At 40.9% G+C, this 19,028-nt stretch overlaps 1 protein-coding gene across 7 annotated transcripts in view; it reads right to left on the bottom strand.

Moving 5' to 3' along the window:
• The window catches only part of DISC1 (DISC1 scaffold protein), a 174,547-nt gene that overhangs the window by 122,309 nt on the left and 33,210 nt on the right, over nt 1-19,028 (bottom strand). The gene's annotated exons all lie outside the window — the stretch shown is intronic.

Raw genomic sequence — 19,028 nt, forward strand, 5'->3', positions numbered from 1 at the left:
CAATTAAACAATTATCACATTCCGGGCTCTCCTGAATTATGCTCAATTTATCATTCAAAAATAAAAATATTTACCTCCAAATTAAAAAAAATAACAGTAGTCTCCAAGAGACTGCTTAGATTCTACCATAATCCTACACGTTTCTTAGAGTAACCACTTCTCTTATATAAGTTACTTGTTTTCTGTCCCTGTCCAGAAAACAAAGGAACATCATTCTAACTACTAATTCTTAATGCAGTACATGTATCTTCTATTGTGCCACTATATCGACAAAATCACATATATGACAGATAACAAGCCTGCCATCCAAGACAGAACACCTCTGATGATACATTAGTCAAATTAGAGAGTTTTGAGCTAACCCACAAATGGAAAACCTTTACAGTGCAGTACTCTGCTTGTGACCTCACTGCATACAATTCTGTGCGATTAGCAATCCTCTTAACATTTTCAATATGTTATTATCAGAATAGCATCCATCTGTGCATGCTTTTTATTGCTTATTTTCTTTCTTTATCCTCTGAAGGGATTTAACACGAGAAGTTGCTTACATTTGCTGGTTTTGAGAAATGATGCATTTTTACAATAATCTATCATTAGTATTGATCTCCATTCTGCATCTGCGCCAACAGGGCAGAATAAAGACAGAGACCTTCGTAATAAAACTAGATCTTTTCCCTGTCCCAGCACACTGCTCTCCAGGCTGAACTCACTGTTGTGTTGTCATCCACACGCAAAATGTCACAAGGCCCTTGCTGAAATGAGCACGCTGCCCCTCATGTACCCATGTGCATACTATCCCTGCAAAGTAGTGGAGGTGAACCACACCTGCGATGCATTTCTCAGGGGCCACAGCTAAGCAGATTCACCCTATCCCTATCACCACACTGAAACTGAAATGTGAGCTAGGATCAGAGTCCCAACCCCACATTTTGACCAGAAAAACATACCAGCACTTGCATGCTAATGTGCCACTTGGCATTTCAAACTCAGCCATGGAAAACACCACTGTTACAAACAGAATAGTGAGGGCTGAGAGGGTTGGCTACTGACCAATGACCACTGAATGCCAAACCACATGGAAACACCTCCTTTTACTCACACCATTCGCCACTGGGCTTCCTGGGAGTTGTGGCAACCCTCTATAGCCATTTAACAACATCATCATTGTTCTTAGACATAATTATGCTGAACTGTGTTTGTGTGTCCAGTTGTTCCATCGTTCTACTCCTACCCCTCCTGGCCCTAGAAACACGCTATTTTGGGAAGGAAACAGATGAGGGATTCCACATGCCAATTCCTTCTCTCTCTCTCATTAAGTCTTGGCTGCATCCTGCTTCATATATTCCAATCTACACACTATTCAATTAGTTTCTACTAACAGACGTTTCTAAATAATTTGTTCCACTGGCATCTTATAAGTAATATGGCTGCTCATATCCACTTAGCTCTCTGCACTAAATTTTTTTTTTACCCTTTGACTTAAGAGACTCCAGCACCAATGAGCTGAACATTGCAGCAACCAGCTTTTAGAATCCTCTCCTGGAAAGCAGATCTGTGCCATTTGACCTGGGTGATATCTTTAGTGCATGGAGAGACCCAAGAGCCTCAGTGCCAGCTGCAGAGCAGGGAACCATGCAAATAAGGCTCATCTCAATCTAGCTTTTAGTGCTGCAGAAGTCTGGATCAATTACACAAGTAATGGAAATTATCAGAAGTCTAGCCAACAGGATGTGAAAGAGGGAAATAAGCAGGGTTCCTCAGACTAGCAGAGATAAAGACTGAGGTAACTTCCAGTACTACTATAAGCCAGTAAGCGGCAAAGAAAGCAGTAATAGAATGTTCTCTTAGAACTTGAGTCCTCAGTAACAAACCTGAGTTGCAGCAAATTGTGTGTGAAAAAAACACTGGATATAGTGAAGCACTAAATCTAACTGCCAGGGTTAGACAGGAAATCCCCTCCAGTGTTGGTTTTCAGGTCAGACAAACATCTCTGAGGAATACCTCTGGCAGAGTTTAAGGGCTGAGGCCAGAAAAACCAAATGCATTGCCTTGTTTGAACAAGGGAAAGTGCCAGATTCTGCACCTGAAATGGTGCAGCCCTGGAAGTATGGACAGACTGGGGAATGAGAGATGCTGGAAAGCAGCACCACAGAAAGGCCCCTGGGGACCCTGGTTGATGACAAGTTGAACAAGAGCCAGCAGTGCCCTGGCAGCCGGGCAACCCTGATCTGGGGGGCATCAGGCTCAGCATCAGCAGCCAGGCAAGGGAGGGGATTGTCCTGCTCTGCTCTGCACTGGGGTGGCCTCACCTCGAGTGCTGAGGGCAGTTCTGGCTGCCACAATATGAGAAAGAAATTGAACTGTTAGGGAGTGCCCAAAGGAGGGCAGTGAAGATGGTGAAGGGCCTTGAGGGGAAGGCATTTGAGGAGCAGCTGAGGTCACTTGGTCTCTTCAGCCTGGAGAAGACTGAAGGGAGACCTCACTGCAGTTATAACTTTCTCATGAGAGGAAGAGGAGGGGCAGGTATTGATCTCTTCTCTGTGGTGAACAGGGACAGGACATGAGGGAAGGGCCTGAAGCTGCATCAGGGGAGGTTTAGGCAGAATATTAGAAAAAGTTCTTCACCCAGAGGGAGGTTGAGCATTGGAACAGGCTCACCAGGGAAGCTGCCATGGCACCAAGTCTGACAGTTCAAGAAGTGTTTGGACAATGCACTCAGGCACATCATGTGATTCTTCGGGCTGTCCTCTGCAGGGCCAGGAGTTGGACTTTGATGATTCTTATTCCAGCTTAGAATATTCTGTGTGATTCTGTGTGATCTCTTCCACTATATTTTCTAGGATTTTTCAGCCAAGAAGCAGACACAGAAGGCCTTTGCTATTGCTAAGTCATCAGACTCACAGACACAACTTTCTTTTACTTTTTACTGCATATATTTATGTTTATTTATGTCTGTGCTAATAAGTGGAAGATAATCAATCATGCTATTCTACAAATTGCTGGACATAAAAAAAGTGTTCCTTCAGCTAGCTCGATTAGGGAAGGTCATTTGATCTTGCTCCACAATTCAGCAAATAACCTCTTCCCCTTTGCCCTTGCATCCCCATAAAATCTGAAGGCCCTAAAACAGGATTTAGGTAGGATTTATAACCATAACTCACACACTGCAGCTCTAAAATATTTTTTCTTGCCTGCTAGAAAACTTCTGGAAACACATGATCTCCCCACCACTCACTCTCTTAAAAACTGTAAGGGTCCAAGATGATGGAAGTGTCTTGTATGCTCAGCACCAGAGATAGTTATGTATTTTGTAAGAACCAAAGAAGTGCCAGGATCAGGACCAAAGACCCCTCTTGCAGCCTGTATCCAGAACCACACACAGTAACAGGACTTTAGAGGGGAGATTAAGAACCAGGGTGCAAAGTGCCCCCTTGCTGTCCCCGAACCTCTAAGGTTTGTCAGCTAAAAGACTTCCCTTCTATCCACCAGATGCTTCTCTCTTCTCAGGCTATCTATGCTTTTGGTCTCCAAACTACATTATAACAGAATACACAAATTGAATCATGGATTATTTAAACACATACCCCATGTGGTAACTTGAGGAGTCTAATGTGGAGCTTGAATATGTGAATGAAACACATCTGGAGAGCAGACTAGTGTGCAAGGTGTCTACAGCCCAGTTACTAGATTGGCCTCCTGCAAAATAACTTGCAGGGAAAACACAGATCAATCAATATCCAAATATGACACATAAAGACATATACTGTTTTAAGAACTGAAGGCATTACAAGCACCTGGAATATCTATCTGCTCCTAAGGATAAAATAATTAACCATTTAACAAACATGTACATAAAATTTAACCATTTACCAAACATACACACAGTTGAAAGTAAAGACACTTGATATGTATAAAATGTAGCTGCAGATTACTCTTGGATAGTCGAACAGCTAGCCCTTACCATGTGCTGTCTGGTCATGAGTATAGACCAAACTTTCCTACCTTCCATTCAGCCCTGCATATGGAAAACAGCAAAATAAAGCCACTGCCAAGTCAAACTGCACACCTGGGCAGGGCTGACTCCAAGAAGTCATAGGGCTGGGGACACAAACCATTGAAGCAACAGGAGAAGCTGAGTTATGCCTACCCTGCTGACTGTGGATTAAAAGGAGAATATCTGCAGAGCAAAAGAGTTCAGTATTGAGGTCCCAACATCTGGACTTTGGAAGGTCCTACTTCAAACTAGGTTAAGTGCAATGCCATGGATCAAGAACAGACAGTTGGACCCCTCTGGTAGCTCTACAGCACATCTTCAGACTTTGTCTTGCTTGAAAGAAAACCAACCCATTGTACTACAAGACTGCTCTACAGTGCAAAGCAAAGCATAGCAAATGGGACAATTGGGAGATTCCAGAGGCACATGCACCTAATCTGAACTAAAATTATATTTGGGCCAGGGTCCATTAAATACATCCAGCAGTCAGTGGAAAAAGCAGTTCCTGGAAAGGCCAGTAAGCAGAGGCTAAAGCTTTCCAGCCAAGGCTAACTCCCTGGGTACCACAGCCAAACATTCGTGTTCGCCTCATAAAATGGTAGAGCAAAATGCAAATGTAATTATCCCCCTTGCCCACCACTTAACTTTTTCCATTCCAGTCAAAAAGGCAACTTTGTGCAATTTCACACTCCAGCTCTGCTCCTGAGCTATCAAGACTACCTTGAGGAGCAGCAGAACAAACCGAACTCCTGACTGCTCAACACCCTTTGGAGTCAGAAGCTACTGCCACAAAATTCACCCTATAGCAGGAAGGCCAAAATCTGCAGGAGCTACAACTCCATTAATTCCTTGGTTTGTGTGTATTTCTGAGTTATTTCTCAGTCTAGTACAGATGACAAACCCTTCTAATTCCTGCTGAGATGCTCAGCTGATGGTTAGTTACCGCCAATGATGGTGCTGTTTAAAGTTAAAGACTCGTGACCAGAAGAGTAAAGGAGAGCGAGTCTCCTGCATTCCCTGACAGAGTCAAGGTACCAAAGTAACCAAAATATCCAGCAATGACCCGATGTGGCATTTGATGCCACAAGCTCCCTCTGCTGCAGCCAGCATCAGCTGCCTAACCTCAGATTCCTTCTCCTTTCCCAGCAATGAGACACCACTATACGTAAATCAGGTGGGGGAGGAAAGGGAAGAAAACCTGGTACTCAAAACAGTCCCTTCAAGAGAAGCAATGTAGAACACTGTCTACAGGATTTCTTAAGAGGTAGGACAGCTCAAGCATGCTCTCTGCCTCCCTGCAAGCTCTGCATTTTCCACCCATCAGTTCACACCAATTACAACCCAGGAAATTGCTGCCTCCTTAAAATATAAATTATTTCAGTATTTAGTGTACTGAACATCTGTGTTAAAGAAGAGTTGGGAAGTCTGAAAGCTTTAAAATATACAAGAACAGACACTTCTTAGCTGTTATTACAAAGGGAAGCATGACACATTGGCAGATATTTCCCTCCTCTAATTTATATTGAATTTAGGAGCATTCATTTAGCATTGAACAAAAAGGTACATTCTTAGACATTTTAACAGATGCTTCCTCAAAAGCACACCACCAAGATTTCCACCTACAGTTTACACCTCCAGTTAACACTGGAAAATCTATCTCCCCAAAAAGAAATTACTCCACAGAAAGTCCCCAGTGCAAAGCTTGGGGCAGACTTTTATGATAAATTTTGACCAGTGTTCCACAGCAGCAGTGCGGCTGACAGACTGTCACTCAGATCTGTGCTGTGTTCTCTGGCTCTCAATAACAACACTCAACAGGATTTAGGGGCACAAGCCACAGAACTCCATGGTTTTTGTGAGAGTGTAGGTGCAGTTACTTTCAACATCAGCAGTAACATAAGCAAGAAGCCACAAAGCCAGAAGGGCTTTGTCCAGCACACCTCTGGGAAATTTGGGGGTTGAGAGAAAAATATCCTAGTCCTGACCTGGACAATTAATCTCTCTGGTTACTTGGCCAGCATTAGAAAACTTTTACTTTCTCCTCACCTGGCAACGATGTAGGGTGAACTATCCTCACAGCTGTTATTTCTGGGCTGAGTTTAAGGACATCAGGACTATTTGGATAAACTTACATTTTCCTGCAACATGACTATCCTGAAAGGAAAGTAGTTATTGTAGCATCTCACAGAGGAGCCTCCAATAGAGGTTCCAACTGCACTAGGCTCAGACAAGGGGGGGTAGGGGGGAAGAAACCCTACTCCAATAAATTTACAATCCACAAAATAAATGACAAGCAAAGGGACAAATGGAGAGAACAGTGCATCAGATGCCCACTCTGGGTAAAAATTAGCGGCAATAATTTCAGCATATTAGAAGCAGCTTAATCCCCATTGCTCTTATTCTGAAATTTCTGAAAAACATTGAGGTTTTATAGTATCTTTAATAGCAACATTTTTAATACTAGGACCCTCATAAATATTTCAGATTAGATCATAAACTAAGTACCTCCATAATTTTCTAAATGCAGGAGTAATCACATTTTTTAATGTGTCTGACATGCATAACAGTTAGTGAAATAGTGGGCAGTTTTCTGTATGTGACAGCCTTAGTAATTAATCTTTGTAACTGCATGAAAAGTACAATTCCATACAGTTTCTATCCCCTACAGTCCTTCTCTTCAGATTTGCTGCATTTGTAAATTCCTTCAAACACCACAAGAGTTCACAGATAGGCATGCGAACGTTGGAGACATCATTTCTCCTTTAGCCAGTTCACAATACAAATTAAACAGTGCCCCACTGACTGTTTGCTTTCCACAATCTTTCACAAAGTTTCCAACGAAACCACCAAGATCCTTACATTTCCAATATGACTTTACAATAAAAATAACTTACAGTAACATCAAAAGATACACTAAAAGGGGAAAAAAGCTGATTGCTTGTGCCCTTTATTTGATAGCAACATTATTCTGCAAGCAGTGCTGACAGTACTGTCACTACATATGAGATTTTCAAGAAATGAAGAAAAACACATACCGCTGACTCCAGGTCAAATCTGTATCTTTAAAAATGTCAGGCTATGCAGCACAACGGCACAGACAGCTACTGTGAATAAAATTGTACTCTGAAAGAGATCTCACAAGGCAAGGAAGCTCACAGAGATCCATGCAAAGCTCCTTGGCTGGCAATATAGCTTATTCTTTTATTGGAGATAGTAGAAGAAAAGGCTTGGTGGATGCTTCCAATCTGTGCAGTTCATATACAAGAACTGTCAGCTGTATATCAATGTCAACTGAAGGAGATTCAACCCCAATTCATCAAGTTCCCTTTCCTTGCCCCCCGAAGCTCTAAGCCAACATCCATACATCTTCACTGCCTCTGAATAAACACCATGAACTGATCAGAAAACAGGTGACTTAATTAACAGTAAACCATGCAGTGCTCTACAACTAATTGCATTATATTGTGACATATCTGTCATTTTTTTAAAGATCTAAATACTCCAGAAAGAAATTTTGCTATGGGATTGTCTATATCTGAGCTTTTATATCAAGGATTTTGTAACTAGAGACAGATTTTGTTGGGACTTTTCTGTACCAGGCTCTATTTAAGAACATATTGTGAATCTAAAGTGCTTTGATCCAGCTGTCAAACAAAGAAAAGGATCCTTTATTATTGCCTAACCTGAATATATTGAGAACACCATCCTAAAGCACACAGTTTAAAAGATTTTTTTTTTGTGAGCAAAGCCACAAAGTAGCAGAGATAACATAAGCAGTATTCCACAAAGGTTTATCTTCATACTTTTAAAAGCCATGTTGCAAAAATGCAGAACAAAGCAGCAAAAAGTCTAGACTAAGGAACACCAATGAGTAGATGTAGAGTTGCTTTCAGTTGAAGTTTGAAAGAAAACAGCAGAGATTTTGAAGTGTGCTCTATATTAAATTGTGCTATGTTTCCCAAGGACTAAAATAAGGGAAGAAATCAGCTTGCAGTTCTGCTTAAGCCACCAGCTACAGATCAACACCATCAAAACAAAATGCAATTAGGCAACGTTATCTCCCTTCTGTGGCAAGGCATGCTGATGAAAAGGTATAAAATACTATTTCTTATTGATTGAATATTACACACAGAGAACTATAAAGAGAATATAAATGTGTGCATGCAGCCCCAAAGCAATTGCTCTGAAAACTGCAGTGGGAAACTCTACAAGGAAACTTGAAGCTTCTAGAAACAAAACAGGAGAGAGAAAATAAAGTAAGTCTTTGTGGTACCAGAGCTGAAAACAGTACATCCATTCATTATGGATGAGTACCTGGATGCCAGAATTTTACTTCAGGTTAAAACAATCTTTTTTTCTGCCTCTCTTGTTCCTGGCATTCTCCTTCTTGAGCTCCCACAATACTGCTCAATGTTTCTTTGTATTGCAGGTCCCCACTCTCACATTTAATACTCTACATAATTTCAAATATATAAACCTAATTTCATTGTTTCTTCTTTATTCCCAGAGCTCTTCAAGAACTAAAACTTTACCATCAAATTGAGCTTATAGCCTTCCCCAAGTACCCTGCACCAGTAGATGCAAAACCAACAATTGTTTTAAAACTTCATATCAAAAAATAAGGGCAAATTTTAAAATAGCAAATAAAAGATGCTAACTTAGTTCAGCCTAGTCACTTTTCCAGTTTCTCCCATCCATCACTGTTCCAGCACACAGCAGTTACACTGTTCTGCTCTATACAGTAAAGGCCATATCCTAAGAAATCAAGCAATAAGAGAGAATGGCTGACAACATTTGTCATTTGTTCTCGGACTATTCTGACTGTCAAAACAAAAAATGGATTATTAAGGTCATCTAGTCCAACCCAACTGCAATAATCAGGGATATCTTCAACTAGATCAGGCTGCTCAGAGCCCCATCCAGCCTGACCTTCAATGTTGCCAGAGATGGGGCATAAATCCATCCACCATCTCTCTGCATAACCTGTTCCAGTGTTTCAAGCACACTCATTGTAAAAAATTTCTGCCTTCTATCTAGTCAGATCCAATAATTTCTACCAGGAAATTATTGCTCCAGGAATCAGGATCTAATGGAAAAGAAAATAATTTAAACACAGAATAGCTGCTGTCTGTCAATATTTGGTGATTGGCTTCCTGCCCTTCCATTTGAACTTGACTTTATTAATTCCCTCCCAGCAATTCACAGGTACCCTTACACCCCAGTTTCTCTCCTCATTGTTTCTGCCCCTTGATCCTCTTCCCACATCTTCCAGCTGGCATCGGCTTCTCTAGTCTTTTCTAAGAACAGAAAAAGAAATACAATTTTTTAGCTGTCTGACTTGCACCTACAGTCTATTTAGCTTACACATACAAGTACTAAGCTTTTGTCTATTTCCTACCTACCACCTTCAACATTGCTTTCCCAAGTCTGTCTGTGGTACCAAAGCATAAATACAAAACAATTTAAATAATTTGGGGCAGTGGAACTGTAGCTGGATCCTTCAATTTCCTTTGGAAGGCCAAAAATAACAAAATATCAAATGTAAAAGCTGCATACCCTTTTTTATTTTTTCCCCTCTGGAAATTAATCTCAAGCATACTTTGTACTATTGATCCTGAATTCAAAAACATCCTGCATTCCTGACATTCCCCAAAGTGTCACCAAATTCTGTGAAAAAAAACAGAAACTTTGTGGGGCTCAGAGCACTGCACAAAGTGAACTTCCCTGAAGAAATAGTGTCTCAGGCCGAACTGGATCAAAGCCACATCTCACTGCAAGAACCTCAGAGGAGGCATCTCCTCAGCTATCAAGCCATACTTCATGTTGGCAGCTTCTTATTAGCTTAAGCAGGTTCTTACTGTAAAGATTGCTTGTGTTTTGTTGAGCTGATGAGACATCACCTCCCTGAAACAGATCTCTACCAACACACCATGGCACTGGGACACTCAATGCCACCACCACGTTCAGCCTGTCACAGAGGCTTCCACAAACAACAAAGGCGGCAATTTTGTTAAGTTTGGTCTTGGAGCTGCCCAAACTCCACCACCAGGGAAAAAGAATAGAACAACTAAATACAAGGCAGGCAACCACCCCACACTATGTGAGGTAGGGTCAGAAGATGACATAAGGCTTAGATTATTTGCTTAAGAAATCCAACATTCTACAAGCAAAGCAGTGTAGGAATATCTCAAAATTTTCTATTTACCCATCCTCATCCATCCACCAGTACTTTTTTAGCATTCTTTTGTGGAATTATCAACAGCTCAGGAGTATTACAGGAAGCAAAACAACAATTACGAGCTGTGTGACTTCCCTATGGGAAGCTGACAAAACAACGTGTCTGCTCAGCATTGAGCAGATTTACATGAACACACAAAAGGAATTAGCATACAAAACCTCAGCAACATAGGTATATTTTCCTCACTGCTGGCTCCCATAAGCCTCACAAAACACTGGATGCTAACCAAAGTATCACAGGAACCTGCAAATTACAAGCATAGCATACCAAAAAAAAAAAAAAGGAAAACCCAGGAGTAGTTAGAGGCATAATGAAGACGGCCCATCTAGAAATAGTAATTTTTCTTAGTCCACAGTTTCTTTTTATGCATCTACACATACCTACATTTTAAGACAAAAAGAAAATATTTGGGATATACCATTGGCATGGTTTCATGGAATGGGTTGGTTCTGCCATGGCTGTGCCAGGTGGCTTCAAGTCACACTGGGTACTCTCCCAGGAACACCAATTCTACAGTGTTGCATTACCAATAACCTTATTTATTTCAGCTTCTAGGTCCTCTGTCTGTAAAAACACAGATAGCAACAATTGCTCCATAGGGGCCTCATTAGGCTTAATTAACACCTGCGTGAGATCTTCAGATAAAAGGATAGGTGTAATTACACAACCTGAACTGCTCCTTGCATAAGAAACCTTGTATTAACCTTTTCCTAATTTGAGCTTTGCAGACTGTTCCATATAAAAGACTCACACTCACTGGAGTCACCTCTTAATCTTCTCATTTCAAAAGCAGATAAAGCCCATCATCTTTCCTGTTACAACAAATGGGATCCTGGAGGTTTTTGGGGTTTTTTTAATCATTATTCCCCACCCTACTTCCTTTTTCATATGCACTTTAACTTTTTTACCCCTTTCATCCTGGCTCTGAGCTCCTGAAAGTGCTTTAGGTGTAGGAACTACTCCCCAAGCATGCTGGACAGAGGGCAGAGCTGTGCAGGAGGTCAGCAGAGGTCAGCAGGGGGGAGAACAAAGGCTCTCTAAGGAAGTTCCACAGCTCTTTAACTCTACTTTGGTGCTTTTCAGCAAGGCAGTTATGAATGAGATAACAGCACTCAATGACAGCCACTGCAAGAAGTCCAACCTCCTCCAGCATGCAGATCCACAGAAGAGCCCCTCAAATGCCCAGCCTGAGAGGAATGCAGCAGTACCAAGATACCTTCACTGGTCCTCACACCTCAAGCTACAGGACTTTACAATTTTACACACAGGCTCACTTGCCTTACCCACCCTGAGCCCATGAAGTGTCACTGCCCCCAGCAGCATCTCCCCATATTCAGCAGAGCCTCCAGGGGCTGGAAATGAAAGCTGCCAGACCACTGCCTGTGTTGGCAGAGCCAAGTGGGAAGGGGAAAGAGGAGCAAAGTGGCAGTCTGATGGATGCACTGCTTGAAATGGAGCTTGGGGAGAGGGATTTGGATATTGCCATGCTCTCCAAAAGGGGTTCAGAAAAGCAGGTGCTCCAGAAAGGATGAGAGATGTGTCATTTTTATAGGAATCTACATTAAAAAAGACAGAACATTTTCCAAGTGTGATCCTGTTGTAGACCCCAGAATTGCAGCTCACCAGATGCAGGTTTTGCTTCCAGCCTCTGCAGCACATCTCCTGCTATCTTTTGTGGCATGCATTAGCTACAAATGATAATAAAAACTGTTTTCTTGTGAAGTTATCATACAGTTCTACATTAACTAATCTCTACTTTCTTTGTGAGTTACAATCAAAAAGCATTGCTACACTAATGAATCTTGCTATGAATTTCACTCTATGCCAGTACACCCACACAACCTATTTTACTACAGCATTTCTTTCAAACATTACAAACATTTATATCCAGCCTTCCACCTTGACTCTGTCCAGCAGCATCCCCTGCTATTGAAATTGTCTTTGAAGTAACAAATAATATATGTCTGTTGTTAACAGCAACCTCTATAAACACCCAATTTTTTTCCCCTTCCAAATATCTCCTGCAAATCCAACAGAAGAGACCTGAAATGCTTTCTCCTCCCACACCCATTCAGCTCCTTTTTACCTTACCTCAACAGAGAGCTTAAGAACTGTGGTAAAATATGTAGATCAGACAGATGGCATTTGTTGCTCTTTTCTCAGTCCTGCTGCTCAATGGTTTCAAAAAGCCACAATAATGCATAAGTTAGGTAGTCTCAGGTAGATCCTGAGCTCCACTACAAGTTTTTCTTATCCATATTGCAGATGGAATTATTTTATTTACAGGAAGTATAAGAGCCTTCCACCTGAGCAGAAAAATATACTAGATTAGAACAAGACACCTGAAATAAATGACTTTCAGTCTTTGCTTTCAAGTTTCTCCTCAACAAACACCATCTTCACCCTACTTTATTTTAACAGATGCGAAGAGCAGCTGACATCTGCACTTCCAAGCTGTAGCAGTGGGGCAGGATGGTTTGGTTCTCCTTTTATGACTCTCTTTATGCTATCCACCACCCTCACTCCAGAGTGTGCTTATAGCTCTCCACTCCTCCTCACAACGAGAACTTCTCTCTTCCCATATTATATCTGGCCATTATTTCTGTAATATATTAATAAATAACCAAGAAAGCTATTATACACATACACACACACACACACATGTGGCCAGCCTGTGGAAAGACATGGTTTCCTTGTCATACACTGAAAACTGTTTATCTTTTACTCCTATTTTCTGTTTATAAAACAAGTAGCAAGATTAAAATACAAAAAACCACTGTTATTTGGTTACAAAGCAACGCAGAAATAAAAGGTAAGCCAATAGATTTTACTCTGAAACATCACTGTTTGCTAACATTTACTGGGATCTCAGTTAACCAGCATTCAAATTGCAATTTAGGCAGCAGTCATTTCTAAGCAAGTTGTTCCTTAGTGATAAAAGACATGCAAATGACTTTTATCACGTTATTTACTAGTGGCTCCACATTTCCACACATAACTGCTTCCAAACAATAAGCTCCCATCAAGTTAGTGTTCCATCAAATCTGTCAATTGTAACTCATTTGGCACTACAGGAAAAGCTGACACATTGCATAAAGGTCAAGTGGAAAAATGTCCCTTCCACTACATCAGTGCCTAGATTGGAAAAGGTCACTCCATCCAATAATTGCAACTACAGAAAATAACTTTGTTGTAATCTACATCATAGAGGAAAAAAAAAAAAAGGAGTTCAAGTGCTTCATTTTTTTCCCCAAGACATGACAAACTAATATTACTGTCATTTCATGACTAGAGGTCAGTGGGCTTTGGAGTATTTAATTAGAACTCAAAGGACTGTAGTATGGCAAGTGATGATACACCCATTTTATCGACAGCTCACCTGATCAGACTGAAATAGCTTGCCTAAAGTTAAAATAGCATATATGATTATGTAGACTTCAACAAAACAAAGCAAAAAAATAAATCTGTTGTGGGTTTGGGTGTTTCTTTCTTTTAGCTCCTTATTCCTGTCTTACCAAAACCTTTTTCTTCTTAAAAAAGGCAGCACTTAATAATTTGTAAAATCACAGTATGTTGTAAAATATAAAATTAACATATACAAATACAGAAATTAGCATCAAGCCACTTTAATGCTGGAGTGGAAATCCTAAAGCTAAGTGATCAAAAACCCAACCTACAGACACATGACCCTTGTCACCCAGGGAAGCCTGGAGCAGTACTGTGCAATGATGGAAGAGAAGGCAAAGGAAGATGTTTGGGTTCTCCTCATCTCACTACATCCCTCCACTCAATTCATACACAACTCAGTTTATTCTCAGCTTCCATCACTAACAAAAATTTAAAATTCAGCACAATTGCTCAAGATTCAGATCCTGTATCATCAAGACGAGTTTGGAAGAAATTTGGGAGTTACTGGGAAGAGAGGTAGAAATATTTTAGAGTCAACTCTAAAACAAGCAAAAATAAAATAATCATGCAATCAATGCTGTGATTGTAAGCACAGGGTTTCCAGATGTACTGCAAAAGCAGGTTAGGTCTTATTAGACTTTCCAGATACTAGTTGAGTAGAACTAAAAATTGCCTCCACTCTAAGTAAGCTTTAGATTAAAACAAAAAGAAACAACATTCTGATGAAGAAAAAGAAAGTTAACTAGAGACAGCTGCAACGCTGTCCGTAAGATGCAGAATAAACATTAACAACCTGAATGTTTCCAGAATGAGATAAGGGAAATTAAATCACCTGTAAGAACAGAATCAGACGATCTTCTCACTAAGTACCTCAAGAGATACAGTAACAGGTATCTGAAGCCACACACCCCTTGTTCAAAGCAGTATTATCTCTCCATTAAAAAGAAGATATTCAGTATAGCACAGTAACATGTATCTCCTTTCATAGTTCACTTCCACAGGGAAGAAAAGCCTGGAAGCTGGCAAAGGGACAGGGAGGCATTCTTCAGACCTCTTCACTGCCACTTCAGCTGCCACATGCAAGAATGGGAGTGATGTTTGCTTTACCCTCTGGCAGGTTTCCTAACTGTGTCAAATTCAAGTAGTTATTCAAATATACTCAATAACAACACTATCAAGACCTTAGAAAGCCACAATGGTTTTCTTCAGTGACAAGCACAATGAATGATGGCAGCATCAGAATGTCAGGCTGGAAGCAGCTGTAGTAAAAAAAACCCAAAAGAAAAAGCTTCTCAGTAAGAGACAGAAAACACAATTTTTAAGTTTTTTATGCTAATGAAGCACTGTTTGATTAATGTCCCTCAATGTGTAGATGCTTTACCTGTAACTGCATTGACACAAAAAGATATTCTGAAGAATACCACCCAGCACCTCCATTCTGAAAGAAGTTATTTGTTTAGTTGGAGGTTTCATTAAATAGATGCATACTGTCTAAATAAAATTTGTCCACTGCCAGCTATCTCCTATCTGAAGAGATGAAGGCTTATAGATCCAGAACCTAAATATAAAGAAGCTGATATCCACTGAAGCCAGTGGGATTCTCAGATGCACAGGCTGAAGTGGTTACATGAGCTTAAATTGCAGGAAAAAAATTATTTTGTTTTATAAAGGGCTAAAAAGAAAAGTTTACAGATGCTACCTTATACCTTTGCCAGCACAATAAGTACACACAACAAAACATGGGCATATCGTACCAGCAGAAGAAACCAAAACAATCTTGAAGTGACAAGAGTTGCCAAACTAGATCAGACCAGGGTCCATCCAGCACAGGCTCCTGCCTGCAGCAGTGACAACTGGATGTTTCAACCCTTCTAAGGATGGAGAGAAAAGCCTACAGGGCAGCCTGCCAGCCTCTGCAATACTGCACCCACCTCTGGTGCAGGGAAATCCTACAGACCTCTTTCAGCAAGCTCCAGGAATTACCAGGCTGCTGTTATCCAATGCAATTATCCAATGATGAACATTTAGAAATAAACCCTCAGACAAAATACCTTCATGCCAACTTTCAAAAACAACTTTCCAGAAATAACTTTTTTAACACATTTAGGCAGAAGGTAAAATCAGGCAACACATCAAATACACAAAAGGGTATAATAAAAAATGCAACAAAGTATTTGCATAAAATTTCAAAGAATGTTATTCTTTTAAAAAAACTCCTATTGAATACTCCCCTCTGTACAACTGCCTTATCTCCTACACTATATCTGTTACTGAGCTTCACCAATGATCAAAAGTCTTTGTTTCTAAAATAAAAATTCTACAGAAGTTCTCCCTGATGCCACATCATTTGCACTGTCATCATATTCACCTTCTTCCTCCACTGTTATTAAACAAGATAATTAGCATAAAGGTTTAAAAAAGTGAGAAATTGATTCTGTTATAAGAAGTAAAAATATCTCTTGTTCAGTTCAGGTATTCCTGGTCACTCCACCCAGTTTCCCAAATTTTCATTTGGGAGCTAAAGAAGCCATTATTCATTCTTGTACTTAACATGACTCTTTAAATTGCCTATTGTCTAAACAAAGGGTTAAGATATTCAGATATTAAGATATCCTCTACTCTGTCACTTCTCCTTTCTTAGTTTGGCTTTATTTCTAAAGCAGCATCTGCTGGGGCTGAATTTGCACAGTAGCAGCCTGGACAACTCCTCAGGGCCAAGGTTAAGGCAGTAAGCAAATGGACAGCCCTTTTGCCAGGAGGGGACCCCAAGCAGAGTATTTCTACATGAACAAATACAAAACACCAGAGGACAAAATCCACCCAGAAACAGCAGTTCTGACAGATCCACATTTCCCACTGGTGTCACCCTGGTAATTAGCACTTCCTTGTCCACTGTGGTCATCCCCACAGATTGCAGTAACAAGCAGCTGCTTATGCTTGGAAGCAGCTGAGCAATAAAGGGAGAGCCATTTAAATACTCATCAAAACCCAAGCACAGCAAGAGCACCACCTGCACAAAGACTGTGCAGAGGCAGTTCAGCACTGAACACATCATAATGCTTGCTAAACATTCCCCAAATCTACTGGATGTTTCTCAGACAGCTACTTGAGGCCAAATTAGGCTCCTCACCAACACAAGGAAGCAGAATCAATGATAGAAGACCAGGCTGGAAAGTTCCTCAGGGATGCACAGTCCAGACAAGAGAGCCCAGCACCCTGCCCAGCTGAACCTTAAAGGTATCCAACATTGGGAAATGCTCCCCTTCCCTAAGGAAATTACTCCAATTTCCCTAAGGAAATTACTCCAACTGATTGGTTTCATTGAGAAAAATTTTTCTTGCATCCAACTGGTATGTCTCTAGGAGTAATTAGTGCCCATTACTCCTTGTCTTTTTATATGATTCCTTGCAAAAAGGGACTCTCCATCTTCTTTGTAGCCACCTTTTAAATATGAGAACATGGTGACAGGGTCTCACCCTAAGCCTTTTTTCCTAAAGCCTGAACAAACCCAGTTTTCTCAGCTTTTCTTCACACTGAAGGTTCCCAGTCCTCTGGCCATCTTTATGGTCTTTTCTGGACCCTCTCCAGCCTGTCCACATCTTTTTTTGTGTAGCAGGGACCTAAACTGAACTCAGTATTCCAGGTGTGGCCTGACAAGTCCTGAGTAAAGTGAGAAAAAGCTGTAAAGCAGGACAGTCGTGAACTACATGAGAGCTGGCAGCGATGAAACATTCATTCAACTTTTTGACCTTACCCTGAGCTCTCAAGAACATTCTTTGATTGGAAATAAGCATAGCACCAGCTTCATCCTAACCTTCAAAAGAAGTCTGCAGCACTTAGCTAATCTTGGCTGAGCAGAATATTAACATCAAGGAAGTCTCTCTATCTCTATTGCAAGTAGGTTTGAGTTGTTACTTTAAACCCCTTTGCATAGAAGGGATGGCTGGTACTTTTTGCAACTTTTAACTGACCCCAGTGTCATTTGTCTACTTGCTTGGAAGCCAAGATGATAGGTTTGTGTGCTACACATCGCTTCAAAAAAAGACCTCCAACTGTCAAGAGTCAATTGGCCTGCAGATGAGAACTGAGGGGAAAAAATCTAGTATTCCGTACTATTTTCTTCATTTTTCCAAAGGTTATCCAGTCTACTTTGGTAAAGAGAGCCTTTTTGGTTGCCTAACAGGGCTGTAAAAAGGCTTTCTTTGCTTTCCCAAGGGTGCTTAAGAAATTCTGCATCCCAGCAGTATTTCTTTTAGGTAGCCATTGGAGATATTAGAAATACTGTGTGCTGTTGCATTACAAGACAGATTAATCTTGGATATTAAAAAGGGACTTTGACAATTCTGGGCAGATATGAAGTATAATTTTGTAATGGATAGGCAAGAAGAAATTAAGATTGTGTAAAAAAAGCATGAGAAAGAGGACACTCCTCAGGTGTAATAAGCACTAACTATACATACCTGAACAACCAACCATCCAAACAACTCCTTAGATCTTCCTACAGACAAAGAAATGTGAAGCCTAAAGGCATCTGCCTTACATGACAAAAATTCAAAAACCCCTCACCAGTCTTGGCTAAGAGGACAACAGCTTCTAGGATCCTGCTCCAGCAGTGGGGAAGAAACACAAGCCACTGACCTGCCCACTTCTGTTAGAGAAAGAACGGATTTGGGGAAGCATAGAGAAGGGCAGGCAGCACACTGGACTGCAGAGCAGGGAAGTGGAGCACAGAAGTTCCCTTTTCTAATGGAAATAGGGGAAGGGTAGCCTCTGAGGAAAGGGAAAGCCAGGAGTGTTTAGAATCAAGGAGGGCAGACTTCCCCAAAGAGCTAATTTTCCATCCCTCCTAACTTCAGAAATCAAAACTGATTTTGTAAGCAAACATTCAGCTCACTATTAGTTGCTCATATCAACATTCACTCTGAATAATTATAGGCATTGGCAAGGAGGTTTCTATTAAGGAATTGTACATCATAAAATAAAAGCAGGGGGAAAGGAGCTTCTAGACAAATTAAAAGCAGGCACAGCAAGCAAGTCAAATTTGGCCAATGACTTCAGAGAGACAGGATAAACAATGTTGTTTGCTTACACCCATGGGAGGCCAGGAAATGTGGCAAACATCACTAATGGCACAGTCCCTCCAGGAGCACACTTGGAGGTACAAGAAACCTCTCAGAACAGGCCTGGTAAAGTCAAACTTCAAGTCTGCTTCCTTCAAGCTGCAGCCCAGAAGATGCTTGTCCAGCAGAACCAGCGACATTATCCCCCCAAAGGATTCCAGCCCTCACCTGACCTACACCTCCTGCAGTCAGCACACAACTGAGCACTGGCTTAAACAGGAACTTCATTGCTTTTTTTCTCATCTGAGCAAAAGCAGCATTTTTC

The sequence above is a fragment of the Zonotrichia leucophrys genome, chromosome 3, assembly GCF_028769735.1.
Source record: "Zonotrichia leucophrys gambelii isolate GWCS_2022_RI chromosome 3, RI_Zleu_2.0, whole genome shotgun sequence".
Taxonomy (NCBI): domain Eukaryota; kingdom Metazoa; phylum Chordata; class Aves; order Passeriformes; family Passerellidae; genus Zonotrichia; species Zonotrichia leucophrys.